Source organism: Solanum lycopersicum, chromosome 4 (assembly GCF_036512215.1).
Source record: "Solanum lycopersicum chromosome 4, SLM_r2.1".
Lineage (NCBI taxonomy): Eukaryota > Viridiplantae > Streptophyta > Magnoliopsida > Solanales > Solanaceae > Solanum > Solanum lycopersicum.
The window spans coordinates 13,743,724-13,757,632 of NC_090803.1; the positions used below are offsets into that span (position 1 = coordinate 13,743,724).

The 13,909-nt window shown below is 38.7% G+C and overlaps 1 protein-coding gene across 5 annotated transcripts in view; it reads right to left on the minus strand.

Annotated features, from left to right (window-relative positions):
* The window catches only part of LOC101259040 (ribose-phosphate pyrophosphokinase 4), a 38,484-nt gene that overhangs the window by 10,317 nt on the left and 14,258 nt on the right, over nt 1-13,909 (minus strand). Inside the window, exons 6-9 of one of the 5 annotated variants that reach the window (XR_011220589.1) lie at nt 10,435-11,387; nt 9,572-10,242; nt 9,375-9,493; nt 8,769-9,279 (exon numbers count right to left, since the gene is read on the minus strand). The exons of 2 other annotated variants lie outside the window; for them this stretch is intronic. The gene's annotated coding sequence lies outside the window, so the exon portion shown is untranslated. Of the gene's footprint in view, nt 1-8,768; nt 9,280-9,374; nt 9,494-9,571; nt 10,243-10,434; nt 11,388-13,909 lie in introns of those variants that run through there. 2 more of the 5 variants (XR_741050.4, XR_011220588.1) reach the window with 2 other exon arrangements.

Below are 13,909 nucleotides of genomic sequence, written 5' to 3' on the forward strand. Positions count from 1 at the left end.
GAGTGCTTTGCTTTGGTACTTGAGGTTCTTGATACCTACTCCACCTTGTTCTTTACTTCCCATTATGTTCTTCCATTTGACCAAATGAAAACCCTTCCTTTCTTTATTGCCTTGCCACAAAAAGTTTCTCTTGATTCTATCCAACCTTTAAACTACTGACTAGGGTATATGGAAGAGAGATAACATATACGTAGGGAGGGCATCTAACACTGAGTTAATCAAAGTTAGTCTACCTCACAATGATAGATATTGTGGTCTCTATCTGGTTAATTTCTTTTCCCATTTCTCCAGAACTCAAAATCCAAATATCTATGGACCTATACTGAGCCGCCAGAGTCATGCCCAAGTATATTGATGACAAAGTGCCTATAGCATCTCCTAGGATTTGAGAAAAGTGATCCATTTCTAGAACTACAATAATTGGATACAAGTGGCTTTTGTTCCAATTTATATGGAGTCCAGAAATGGCTTCAAAGTACACAAATGTAAGACTTATTATCAAGAGTTGCTCCTCCTCAGCCCCACAAAGAATTATTGTATCATCAGTATACTGCAAATGTGTGATCTCTAAAATGTTTCTTTCCATCAACCTTACTAACTTCAAATCCCTGAACAAATCCCTGAATTCTTCTTGTTATCTTAGCTAGGGTGGCAATTTCAGCCCATATAAGTAAAATGAAACCATTTTATCCACAGTAAATTAAATGGATCACTCATATTTTCTTTCCTTTTCTTAAATGGGTTAATATGGTCAACCTATTTAAGCTCATAAAATATGAACAAAATGGGTTAACATGACAATCCATATTCATCCCATATAAGTGAGAAATGAAACAGTTTTTGTTTTATTTTTGGAAAACTAAAATATTAGGTGGGGGGGGGGGGGGGGGGGAGAGGAGGTAATTTTTTTTTTTTTGAAAAACAAAAAAAAAAATAGGCGTAGGTTGGTGGAAGGTGGGAGTGGAGTAAATTTTATTTTATTTTTGAAAGCTTCTTTTTTTTTGTTGGAAAACAAAAAAATTTTAGGGGTTGGTTGGTGGAAGGGGGGAGCAGGGGGTTCCGACGGGAGAGAGTAATATTTTTTTGAAAAAACATATTGGGTAGGTTGGTGGAAGGTGGGGGGTCGCTCTGGGTAGTGGGGGTGCCTGTGGGGAAGGGTAAATTTTTTTTTTAAAAAAAAACCATTTTTTTAAAATGGGCTGGAACCATTTTGTCAAACCATATTTGACCAAATCAATATTTTGCCAATATTATAATTGGATGTGTTGTAATTCAAACCATCTTTTCTCAATCATATCCAATCCATCCAAATCCGGTCCAATCCAATCATTTGTCCCCCTAATCATAGCTATATTCAGCATGTTGTTGAATCGCTCCATGGCTATGATGAACAGGAAAGGGAATCCCCTTGCTCGATCCCTCTATGTGCATTGAAGAATCCTTCAAGTGACCCATTAATGAGTATTGAGAACTTCACAGTTGCGATGCAGAACTTGATCCAGCTGGTCCACCTCCCACCAAAACCCATTTGACTCAACATACATAAATGAAATCCCAGTTCGCATGCTCATATGCTTTCTCAATACTAAGTTTGCATAATGTTGTTTCTGGGTCACTCTGGAGTCAATTGCATCATTAGCTATGAGCACTGCTCTTTTATCTGTCTGCCTTTGATAAAAGCCATTTGTTACTTGTCTACCAATTTATCCACAATTCTCTTGAGTCTCTCTGTCAGTACCTTGGAAATCATCTTATAAAAGCTTACAAGTAAGTTGATGGGTCTGAATTCTTTAAGTTCCTTTGCCCCTGTTTTTTTAGGAAACAGTGCTATGTAAGTTGCATTATAGCTTTTTCCAAACATCCCAGTTGAGTGGAAATTATGGAATGCCCCCATAATGTCTTGTTTAATGATGTCCTATCATTTTAGATAAAACCCCATTGTGTAACCATTAGAGCCAGGGGCTTTGTCTACAGCACACATCTTTAGACACTCAAAAACTTCCTGCTCCTCAAAAGCAGCCTGCAATACTTCATTCTCATTCGATGTAATGGTATGGTGATTGCCAATATTTCCAGAAGGACTCCACTCTTTGGGTTCTGTATATAACTTCTTGTAGAAGGAAATGATTTCTTCCTTGGTTTTAGTTGGCTCAGATATGGTCTCTCCTGCACTTTGAGCTGATCAATGTGGTTATATCTCTTGTGGGCATTCACAGTTTGATGAGAAAAACTTTGTATTCCTATCCCCTTACTTGAGCAATAGAGCTCTTGATCTCTGCCTCCATCCCTCCAGACCACTTCCTCATTCTTTAAGCACCCCTCGTTGTCCATGAAAAGTGTTGCTTTTTTTGGCTATTTCCTCCACTGCTCTACTGTTTTGATGTGAATCCAGCTCAGCCATCTGAATGAGAAGGTTGTTCTTTTGCAAATTCAGATTTCATAATTCATTTCTGCTATATTCTTTCAATTTCCCTTTGAGAGTTGTGAGTTTACATGCTAAGATGTAATCAGGCTTCCATAGAATTCAAAAGCATTCCACCAGTCTTTGATTCTTTCAACAAACCCTTCTTGGTTTAGCCACCAATTTTCAAACTTAAAATAGGATTTGGATGGCTCTGAGTGTCCACAGAATAGTGCAATAGGAACATGATCCGAAATCACACTTTGCAAAGTAGTCTACTTTAGGCTATTGAAAAGATTATTCCATTCTATGGAGACAAGAATGCTGTCAATTCTTGAATCCTGTCAATTCTTGAATCAGTGGTATGGTTATCACCTTTGTACCAAGTGTATCTTCCACCACCTAGTTGAGGATAAACGAGGTCCATGTCTTCAATGTAATCTGAGAACTCTCTCATTGCTGAATTTCTCTTGCTACAATCCCCTTTTTCGGAGGGAAATCTACAAATATTGAAGTCACCACAGATGGCCCATGGTCCATCCATCAATCCTCTTACATCAGCCAATTCCTCCCATACTAGCCTCCTCTCCATTTGACTGTTGGGAGCATATAAACTAGTAATATGATATTCAAAATTACTTAAACGAGCCCTAAACTTGCAAGACATAGTATATGCTCCAACTTGTAAAGTTACCTCTTCCCAAATTCTAGAGTCCCATAGTATTAGGATTCCACCTCTGGTTCCACTGGCCTCCAGACATGCATATTTAATCCATCACCCTGTCCAAATTTGTTTGATTAATTCTTGTTCAGCGTCTTCATGTTTTTTCTCCTGGAGGCAGACATAGTCTGCTTTCCAATCCTGAATAATAGTTTGTACCAACATTCTCTTACCCTGATCCTTCAACCCCCTAACAATCCATGAGATTAATTTGATCTTCATGGAGTATTCTCTGAGCTCCCCTTCCCCTTCCCTCTGTCTCCATTGGTTTTGAATTTAACATCAAAGTATATCAGACTCTTTGATTCTTGTGCTCCTTTCTGTTTTGTTCTCTTAACTTCTATTGACCTCTCCATTTTTCTTACTTGCCTGCTTGCATCCACCTGCTTTAGGAGTTCAAGTGCTTCCTCTTCCATCCCCCTGGAAATCCACTCCAAACATCTTATGGAGTTTCAGTAAGTTGTGATGAATCCAGGTTGTGGCCTTCCTCTCCGTTTCAATAAGAGCTCCTTGATGTTGTGTACAAAAGGGTTCGAGAGCACATCCCATAATTCCCCAGAATTTTACAACCCTATTATCTCCTAACTTGTTTTAAAATCACCTGTAACAATTTTCCCATGTTCTTTATCTTCAGCTACTTCCTTGCGTGCTACGCACAGTCCATTTCTAGTTGTTCTTCAAGGGTGAAAGTGCAGCTTTCATCCACTATGACCTTCTGGAAGAGATTGTCCTTGGATTGTTGGTTAAAATTGTTAGCAATAATATTTGCATGGTCCAGCGCATTAGGTTTCAGGCCCATTCATTTTTTAAATTGTTCACATGCCCATCACGTGCTATTTCAGTCAATTCAAAAAATTCTCCAGTTGTCCCCCACGTGTTTCTCCCCTGTTCCATCACCATCATGTTCTGGATTCGCAGATATAGAGGATGAAGGCTCTATTATCCGCTGGATCTTCATTTGACACCCGTCATCTTCTCTGGCAATTGTTCCAATTCTCTCCGGCGGCAACTCAAATCGAGTTCTCCTTTCCACCCATATCGGGATGATGAAGTTAATTCCTTCTCTGGTAATGGTGACTTCCATCGTCATGCTTCGATCATCCCCTTGTGTCTCGATCCTAGCCCATTTGAGGTGGTTTCTTAGCTTTGTTTCCTCCTCCGTCGCCAGCCACCCTCCACAGAGTTCTCCGATTTCGTGGAAAGTCTCTTCCGTCCAAAGATGCATTGGAATACCCATAGCCCTAATCCAAGTGGATTTGAGTTTGTAAGAGATAGGTACGCATCCTGCAGTAGGGTTCCACCACTCTAACTAGAGTATGCTTCTCTTCTACATAATTTTCCCTGGAGAACTTGTTCTGACATGTATCTGTTTGGGAACTCGAAGAGATAACAATTGTCCAGCATCTCATAAATATTGATCCCAAAAGCCTTTTTCCATACCGTCGAAGACCAACGTCTAACCTCAGACAGGGTGGGATTTTCAGCTTTCTCCTTGTCAAAATACCCAAAGATACATCTTCCCAGTACTCCTTGATCGTTGATTTTGGCTTCAGTTGGTTCCAGTCGGCCTTTGGTTGTGACCATATCAGGGCTGTTACTTTGCCATTTACTGTTTGTAACTGCTTTGCATATGGCATCTTAGAGTCATGTGTCCTGCTTTGTGTCTTCTCCTTTTGTGGTGAGCAATAAATGAAACTTCGAATCTTAAATGCCACACTTTTCCATCCAGCATTTATGTCTGACTCAGGTACAATAATAACTGTTTTGCCCTCTCCTTGCAGTGAGAGAATACTCATATATCTCCCATGACAGTTATGGTTCCTCGTACCAAAGAATTCTGCCACCTGATCTTTGAATCTCCACCTTCTCACCTGGTTTTTTTGGTGTGATGATGCTTCTCTGAGAAGGAAACAAATCCATTCTAGCACCTTTTCACTAAGCGTAACTCTCCTCATCATTTTTCTGCTTCTATCCACTCAGTCATACCATGAAACATTGTTTGAACTCCATCTGGTGATGTCATATGATTTAATACCTTGGTTGAAATATATTGTATTATCCCCCATAATTTCTAAAGACGGGAGATGATTTTTGTAAAACAGTAATCACGGGATGTAAGAACTGAGTTGTTTGAATGGAAGGGGTCAATTTCCAGCTAGTCTACCCGAAAAGGGAGGTTCTGCAATCCTAGAAAATAGGAGAGATAGTGTCATTGGTAAATGCGCCTGGGAGCATTTTTAAAAAATAGTTTTAATATTCAAAGATCTTTCTTTCCATTTCTTTTTATTATTATAGCTGTGGAGGGATTTGACATTTTAATGAGAAAAGCGTTGCAAAAATAATTGGATCAGAGGCTTCAATATAACAAACAGGGCAAATGACAGTATGGAGTTGACACTTTTATTGTATGCTGATGATACAATAGTGTTTTGTGAAACAAACCAGGAACAATTATGCTATTTAAGAGTGATCCTGGTAGTTTCTGGACTCAAGGTTAACTGGAGAAAAAACAGTATCCTTCCTGTAAAAGAAGTTCAATAGATTCAAACACTAGCAACATTTTGAGCTGCAAGGTAGAGAAGCTACCAACAGTTTATCTAGGCATGCCATTAGGGGCAAACCATAAAGCTATTACTATTTGCGATGGAATTATTGAGAAGACTGAGAGGAAGTTGGCACTTTGGAAGTCTCAATACCTTTCATTGGCAGGTAGAGTCGTGCTATATTCCTGACCAACTAATGTGATATCCCTTTTCCCTATACCTGGTGAGGTGGTCAAAATTCTAGATGCTTTGAGAACGAATTTCCTCCGGCAAGGAAATAAAATTGAGAACAGTTTCAATTTAGTAAAATGGGCAGAAGTTCAACTAGGGAGGAATTATGGGGTCTAGGAGTAAGGAAGCTCATGTTACATAACAAAAGTCTGCTAAGCAAGTAGCTATGGAGGTACAACAAAGAGGAACATGCACTATGGAAAGAGGTTATACAACACAAATTCGGCCAAGAAGGGGAATTGTGTTCGGATGAAGTAACAACCACTTGTGGAGGGGGAGTTTGGAGGACTATCAGAAGCTTTTGGCCGATCCTAGAAGTTAATACAAAAGTTAAAGTTGGGAGGGGGATAAGGTTTTATTCTGTAAAGAAGACTGGTTTGGTCAAGGATCTCTTCAAAGTTTGTTTCCTGGACTTTATTCTATTAGTAAGCATCCGGATAGCAAAATCAGTGAGATGTGGTCTCAACAAGGGTGGAAATTGGTATTTAGAAGGTTGTTAAATACTGGGAGATAGAAGGGGTAATTGAACTACCGAATATGATTAAAGGCTTTCCAGGCACATATTTGGAAACACGGTCTATATGGGGACAACACCCAAATGGAAGATTCTCTGTCAACAGATTGTACAAATGGGGTCTATCAGTAACTGTAGGAAGAAAACCAGGGCCATGGAGTGCTGTTTGGAAGAGTGTGGCTCCCGCTAAAGTGAAGTGTTTTGTCTGGATGGCAGCTAGGAGAGCCTGTTTGACGCATGAAGCATTAAAAAAAAGGGGCATCAACATAGCCTCTATGTAACACCCCGTAGCCAAAACAAACCAAAAATTAGTTTTTCAGAAAAATTTGCAGGTGCTACCAACGGTGGCATCGACAGACCGTAGCCTGAACAACGGTCAGTCCTGCACAAACGTCGATGGGATCAGCAACTTCCAAAAATTCAGCCGGGAAAAAATTGGCTAAGTCTTGATCGACGGACGGACCGACGGTCCATAGGCTAGACGACGGTCCATAGTCCATGACAGTCAATCGAGACCCCCATTCACCCACACTCTGACAAGAGCTACGGATGACCAGCACGGTCCGTAGGTGGACCTACGGTCTGTAGATCTGACCGTAGGTGGAAAATTTGCAGACAGTTAAGGGGAAATGCAGTTGCATGTCCAATTTCGAGGAATCAAGTATTTACAGAAACTCAGACATAATCAGTTAATTTACAAAATTCTTTGGGAATGCCATAATACGAGTTGGACTAGGGTTTAGCGTACCCAATAGTCGCAAAACTACTAGCCAAGTAGGTTGTAAGTCTCCTCTGTGGGAAATCAGTTTAGTGATCACGACAACATGTCTTTATACCTTTGGCAGGGTATATTGGGTCCTTCGATGGGGCGTATACATCAGATTCCACATTTAGCTCATGTGGTTTTATTATCGGTTATTAGTAGCTCCCACAGATCAGTCAGACTCTCTACATTGACCATTATCAGTATACTCAGTATTCAGTTTCAGCATGTTATAAATTAGTCATTGCATTCAGTTAGTTCAGAAATTCAGTATATTATGTGTCAGATTATTATTCTTGCTTTTATGCTTGTTCAGTTATGTTTTATTTCAGTTTTACTCTATCCTATATGCTCAGTACCTTTCAAGTACTGACGCATACATGCTCTACATTTTCTCTTGATGTAGGTTCAGGTTCTCAGCATCCAGATCACGCATAGATCGATTTTCCGATCTCCAGTTCAGTAGATTCAGTGGTGAGTCCTCATTCTCCGAGGACAACAATTATGAGTTTCATTTCAGTCTTTAGTCACTTTAGTTTCAGTTTTTGCTAGATTTAGCTGGGGCTTGTCCCAGTATTTCTAGTCCAATTTAGAAGCTTATTTCAGACATAGTTAGATTCAGCTTTGTATTGAGTTAATATTTCCTTTGTATTAAACTCATTGTTTCAAATATCTCAGTAATAAAATATGGGTATCCCCATCTTTTCAGATTTAATTATGATTTAGCTTCCGCATCAGCTTATTATCTTTAGTATGCTCATGATTAGGCCAGCAGGGTTAGCCTTGATCACTTGTGGTTCTAAGTTTCATGTCCGCGTCTCGGGGGAAGCTTGGGGCGTGACAAAACTTGGTATCAGAGCACTAGATTTATGTGTCCGAGGATGTCTGAAAAGCCGCACTAAGTAGTCTTTTTCATGGGTGTGAAGTGCACCACATCTAATGAGAGGGAGGCTATGAAGTGTTCTAGGAAAAACTTCACCTTCTTGTTTTGTTACTTATCGTGCGTAAGATATGATCTAATTCCATTCTAACTCGACGTTGAGTCTTAAGATCATGCTTTCTTGTAGAGCTTAGGCATGGAATGCTAATGCACGCTATGCTTACGCAGTTCCTCAAATACCAAATTAGGAAGTTCAAATGCAGAGTTTCATAACGCCAATTCAGCTTTTGGCTCAAAGTATGAGAACATGGAACAATCAGAAGGTTATAGTTCCTACTAATATGACTGATTAGTGGCAGCCAGAGTTTGTGATTTTGTTAGGATGAATCCGCATAAGTTTTTAGGGTCGCAAGTTGGTAAGGACCCACAGAAGTTCATTGATGAGGTCAAATATATATTTGGTGTGATGTCAGTAACTGGTAGTGATAGGTGAGATTAGCATCCTGCCAACTCAAGGATGTGACTCACATATGGTTCACTAGGTGGAAAGACAACAGACATGACTTTGTCTTTTGTAACTCTTTACCAGTGTTTTGGGAAGCGAGAAGCGGAAAAAAGCGACAAGGGGTTGCTTCATAGAAGCGTGAAGTGAAGCGGGCGCTTTTTTAAAAAAACGACATTTAGTATAAAAATAAAAAAAAATTAAATAACCAAATAGAGATAATGTAGTCTTAGATTGAAAGAAATTACATAGTCAATGATACTCATAAGTCATAACATATAAAGCAAAAAATCAAAAACATAATTAAATCACAAAGATTCAAACTCCTATTCTTCAACAAGATCCTCAAACTCTTCAAGTGCCATAACCAAGGGTTCTACTTGGTCATCATCTTCTTCATCATCAGAAGGCTCATCAACAAGGTTTCGACTTGAACTAGAACCTCCAACTTCTCTTTCCTTGCCCCTTACTGTACTCCCCCTAAAACTATAAATATTCTCCTCAATACCACTTGCCACAGAAACATCACCATAAGTGAGACTTTCTCCTTCGTACACTTCATCTTGGTGATCTTGTGGTGCTCTAGTTAAATCATTCATTTGCCTCATCAATACTATCCAACAAAATTGGATTAATGGTATTACGACCTTGTAACGACGCGCCAATGTTCTATTAGATCATTGAGGCGTGTCAACTCCAGCCTATTTCTCTTTTTACTATGAATCTGCACATAGTAGAAAGTAATTTATAGGAGGACTTGGGATGATTAAGATAACAATTAAATTAGTAATAATGTATTAATGTAATGTAGTTTCTCACATGTTCATACACACTCCAATTTCTCTCACAACCGGATGCGCTACAAGTTAAACTTTGTACTCTTATAGCATATTGTTGCAAGTTTGGGACATTATGACCATATTGCATCCATCATTCAACTGTAGAAGAGTTATTTTAAAAGATGTGTAATAACTTAAAAGTTGAAGTTGTAAACAATTAAAAGATGAAATTCTCACCTGGTGATCTCAAGGTTCTAGCTCTAATGGCTGATTCAATTCCAAGTAGGCCATCCGCTTTCATGTACACACCAAGATCCTCCCCTATTTTGTCTTGCAAAGTTTTATATGGGATCATCCTCTCAACGCATTTATGATATCCCTGCCACACTTCTTCTGTTAAAGTCTTCATGTCATTATTTTTATAATAGAGCACTAGGTTCAAAATGTGTCCCGCTGCATGCTAAGGCTGATGAAGTTGATTTGTCCACCTTGCATCAATGATTTCAAAAACACTTTGATATTTCCTTGTATCCTAATTGAATGCCTTTTCAATACTTTCTTTGGCCCTATCCATGGCTTCATAAATGTAACCCGTTGGTGGTTTTTTCTCCCCATCTACCATACGAAGTACATGAATTAAAGGACCACCAACTCGAAGTGCTTGAACAACATCATTCTACAAAAATGGACTAATAATATGTCTCGCAACTTCTTTACCAAGAGGTTCCTTTGAATAAATACTCTCATTCCATTCAGTTGACATAAACAAATTTCTCAAATTTTTTCTTTTGCTTATAAAAACTATACAAAGTCAAAAAAGCTGTTGCAAATCTTGTCTTGGCAGATTTTACCAAATTTCTTTGCCCTTTGATTGATATAAGCATGTATCCTAACAGCCTTGCCAAAAACTGTCAAGAAAATGATAGTTAAAATGTAAAGAAATCTAACATGAAGTTTAAAAAAGCAAATTAAATATCAAGACTGAAGTTCACTTGTAGAATACGGGGCTTCTTTGAAAATATCACCAAAATCAAGTTAATACAGTGAACAGCACAAGGAGTCTAGAAAATATGTGGGAACTTTTCCCTTTAACATGTTACCTGCTTTTTTGTTCTCAATTGCACTATCAGTCACAACTTGCACCACATTTTCCTGCCCTACCTTCATGATAGTCTTCTCAGACAAATTAAACATCTTATTAGAGTCGGTAGAAGAGTTACTAGCATCATAAGATTCAAGAAATACACTCCCACTTGGAGAGTTCACCAAAACATTAATGACCATTTTTCCATTCCTTGTTGTCCATTTATCCATCATAATGGAACAACCATACGTTTTCCATTAAACCTTATGTTCTTCTACTATCTTGTTTGTCCTCTCCACCTCCTTTTTTAGAAAAGGAACTCTTACCTCATGATAGGTGGGAGGCTTCATTCCAGGGCCATATTGGCCGACTGTCTCAATGAATTCACCAAAACTATCTGTGTAGTTAACACAATTGAAAGGAGGTCCTACATCATACATCCACCTAGCAAAAGCAGATACAGCACGATCCCTCAAAATCTTTCTAGAAGATTAAGTCAAAAGGTTCAACTTTTCTCTTTTCGTTTGATTTTTGCGAGAAATAGAGATTAAAAGGACCCTTGACGGTGCTATTGATGGAAGACCCACTCCCACTACTGAAGGCATCCTTTGTTGCTTTGAGGGAGGCCGCATTGGCATTGGCATATTCACTTCAAATTCATCATCATCCATTTCATCATCATCAACAAGATTAACCATGGATGCTTCATGGTTTATCTGAGTTTTAAACTCATTTTTCTTGAACATATATTCTTTGATCTCTTCCCTCACTTTATTCGGGACTTCCGGACATACTTTTACATCTCTATAGCCACCCATGAGATGCCTTTTGTGATGAAAGATTCCGCCATTGTATGTCACATCACAAAAGATATATTTGACTTTTGTGTTACCCATAGGAGTTCCATATGCCCAAGCCGGATCCCTCTTTTGTGACATCTTGAATGAGAAAATACAAGTTCACTAAATACTACAAACAAAAAGGAAGTGTCAAAAAATAACAAAAAAAGTTGCTAGCATACATACTGATCACAAAATATAAACGAAAAAAACAACAAGAACTGAAAAAAAAACAGAGGAGGCAGCAGTCAGTAATTAGAAACTAAGCAGATTGCAGCAGATGAAGAAAAGAAGAGGAGAAGAAGAAAAAACTAGAATAGTCGAAACTCAGAGAGAAAAAGAGATGAAGCACAGGCGAAGATTGTATATTTAAGGAGAAAAGAAACTCATAGAGGTGAACTAATAAACATTGGCTAAAAAAGAAATGAACAAAAGGTTACCTGCAGTCGCGGTCGAGGTTGAAGAGAAAGGCAGCCTCAATCACGATCGTGAGGAGAGAAAGAAGGGAAAGAAGAGTCGTGAGGAGAGAAAGAAACCATATTGTATATTTCAGATTATTTTTAAAAAAAAACCTAATTTTTTTATAAAAAACTAATTTAAAAAAAAACTAATTGTCGCTTTTTTATAAAAAGCGCGTTTTATTGCGCTTTTGCCTTAGGGTCGCTTCTCGCTTCTTCATCTGAAGCGAGAGCTTTTTTCAAATGCCTCGCCTCAAGATAAAGAAGCGCACAAGGGCCGCCTTGCTTTGAAGCACGCTTTTCACAACAGTGCTCTTTACATAACAGTCCAATTCAATGTCAATCCAAAAACTCTCTCAGAACCTTTCTCAGTCTCTACTCCAGTCGGTGACCAAATTATAGCTTAGACGGGTATATAGAAAATTGCCCCGTCACAGTCTCTCAGAAAGTCACCTCAGCAGATTTAGTAGAGTTAGAAATGGTAGACTACGATGTCATTCTAAGCATGGATTGGTTACACTCACGTTATACCTCAGTTGAATGCAGAATTAGGATTGTTTGTTTTCAGTTTCCAAACGAACAAATCCTAGAATGGAAGGGTAGTAGCTTAACGCCTATGGGTCGATTTTTCTAACCTTAAGGCCAGAATGATGATATCTAAGGGTTATCTCTATCATCTAGTTCGGGTTAAGGATTTTAGCCTTGAAACCCCAATTCTTGAGTCAGTTCCAGTAATCTGTGAATTTCCAAAAGTATTTTCAGAAGATCTTCTCGAAGTCCCTCCCGAAAGGGAAATCAACTTTGGAATTGATCTTTTTCCAGATATCCAGCCTATTTCTATTCCTCCTTACAAATGACTCCAGTAGAGCTTAAGGAATTGAAAGAGCAGTTGAAAGACCTTCTAAATAAGGGTTTCATCAGACCTAGTATTTCACCATGGGGTGCACCAGTATTGTTCGTAAAGAAGAAAGATGGTTCTCTCAGAATGTGCATTGACTATAGACAGTTGAACAAGACAATCAAGAATAAGTATCCCATCTGCAGAATTGATGACTAGTTTGACCAACTTCAGGGTGCTAGTCATTTCTCAAAGATAGACCTCAGATCGGGTTATCATCAGCTCAGAGTCAGAGATAGTGACATTCAGAAAACAGCCTTCAGAACACGGTATGGTCATTATGAATTAGTAGTTATGTCAATTGGACTAACCAATGCTGCTGCAGCTTTCATGGATTTGATGAACAGAGTGTTCAAACAGTACTTGGACTTGTTCGTAAACATCTTTATTGATGATTTCCTCATTTACACTAGAAGTGAGGAAGAACATGCATGTCATTTGAGAGTTGTTCTGCAGACTCTCAAGGATCGCCAGTTATTCTCTAAGTTCAGCAAATATGAGTTTTGGTTGCAATCTGTTGTTTTCCTTGGTCACATTGTATCTAGCGAAGGGATCCGAGTAGATTCACAGAAGATAGAAGCAGTGAAAAAATGCCCAAGACCTACCTCTGCTATAGAAATCAGAAGTTTCTTAGGTCTAGCAGGTTATTACAGAAAGTTTATGGAAGGATTTTCATCCATATCACCATTGACTAGGTTGATTCAGAAGATGGTCATGTTTCAATGGTCAGATGATTGTGATAAAAACTTTGCAGAATTGAAAACATGATTGACTACAGCTCCTGTCTTGTGTCTACCAGAGGGTTCAAATAGTTATGTGATTTATTGTGTTGCATCCAGAGTTGGCCTAGGTTGTGTGTTGATGCAGCGATGTAAGGTGATAGCTTTATGCCTATAGACAACTTAAGGTTCATGAGAAGAACTATTCAACTCATAACCTCGAGCTTGTAACAATGGTGTTTGCACTTAATATTTTAGACACTACTTGTATGGTGTTTACGTAGATGTGTTCACTAACCATAAGAGCCTTCTGTATGTGTTCACCCAGAAAGAGTTGAATCTTCGCCAGAAAAGATGGCTTGAATTTCTTAAGGATTATAATATGAGTGTGCATTATCATTCTAGTAAGGCGAATGTAGTAGAAGATGCTCTTAGTAGATTATATATGGGTAGTGTAGCCCATGTTGAGGGAGAACGGAAGGAGCTAGTGAAGGATGTTCACAGGCTTGCTCTCTTGGGAATTCGCCTTATGAGCATATTAGATAGTGGTGTAATAGTTCAGAATAGGGAAGAATCT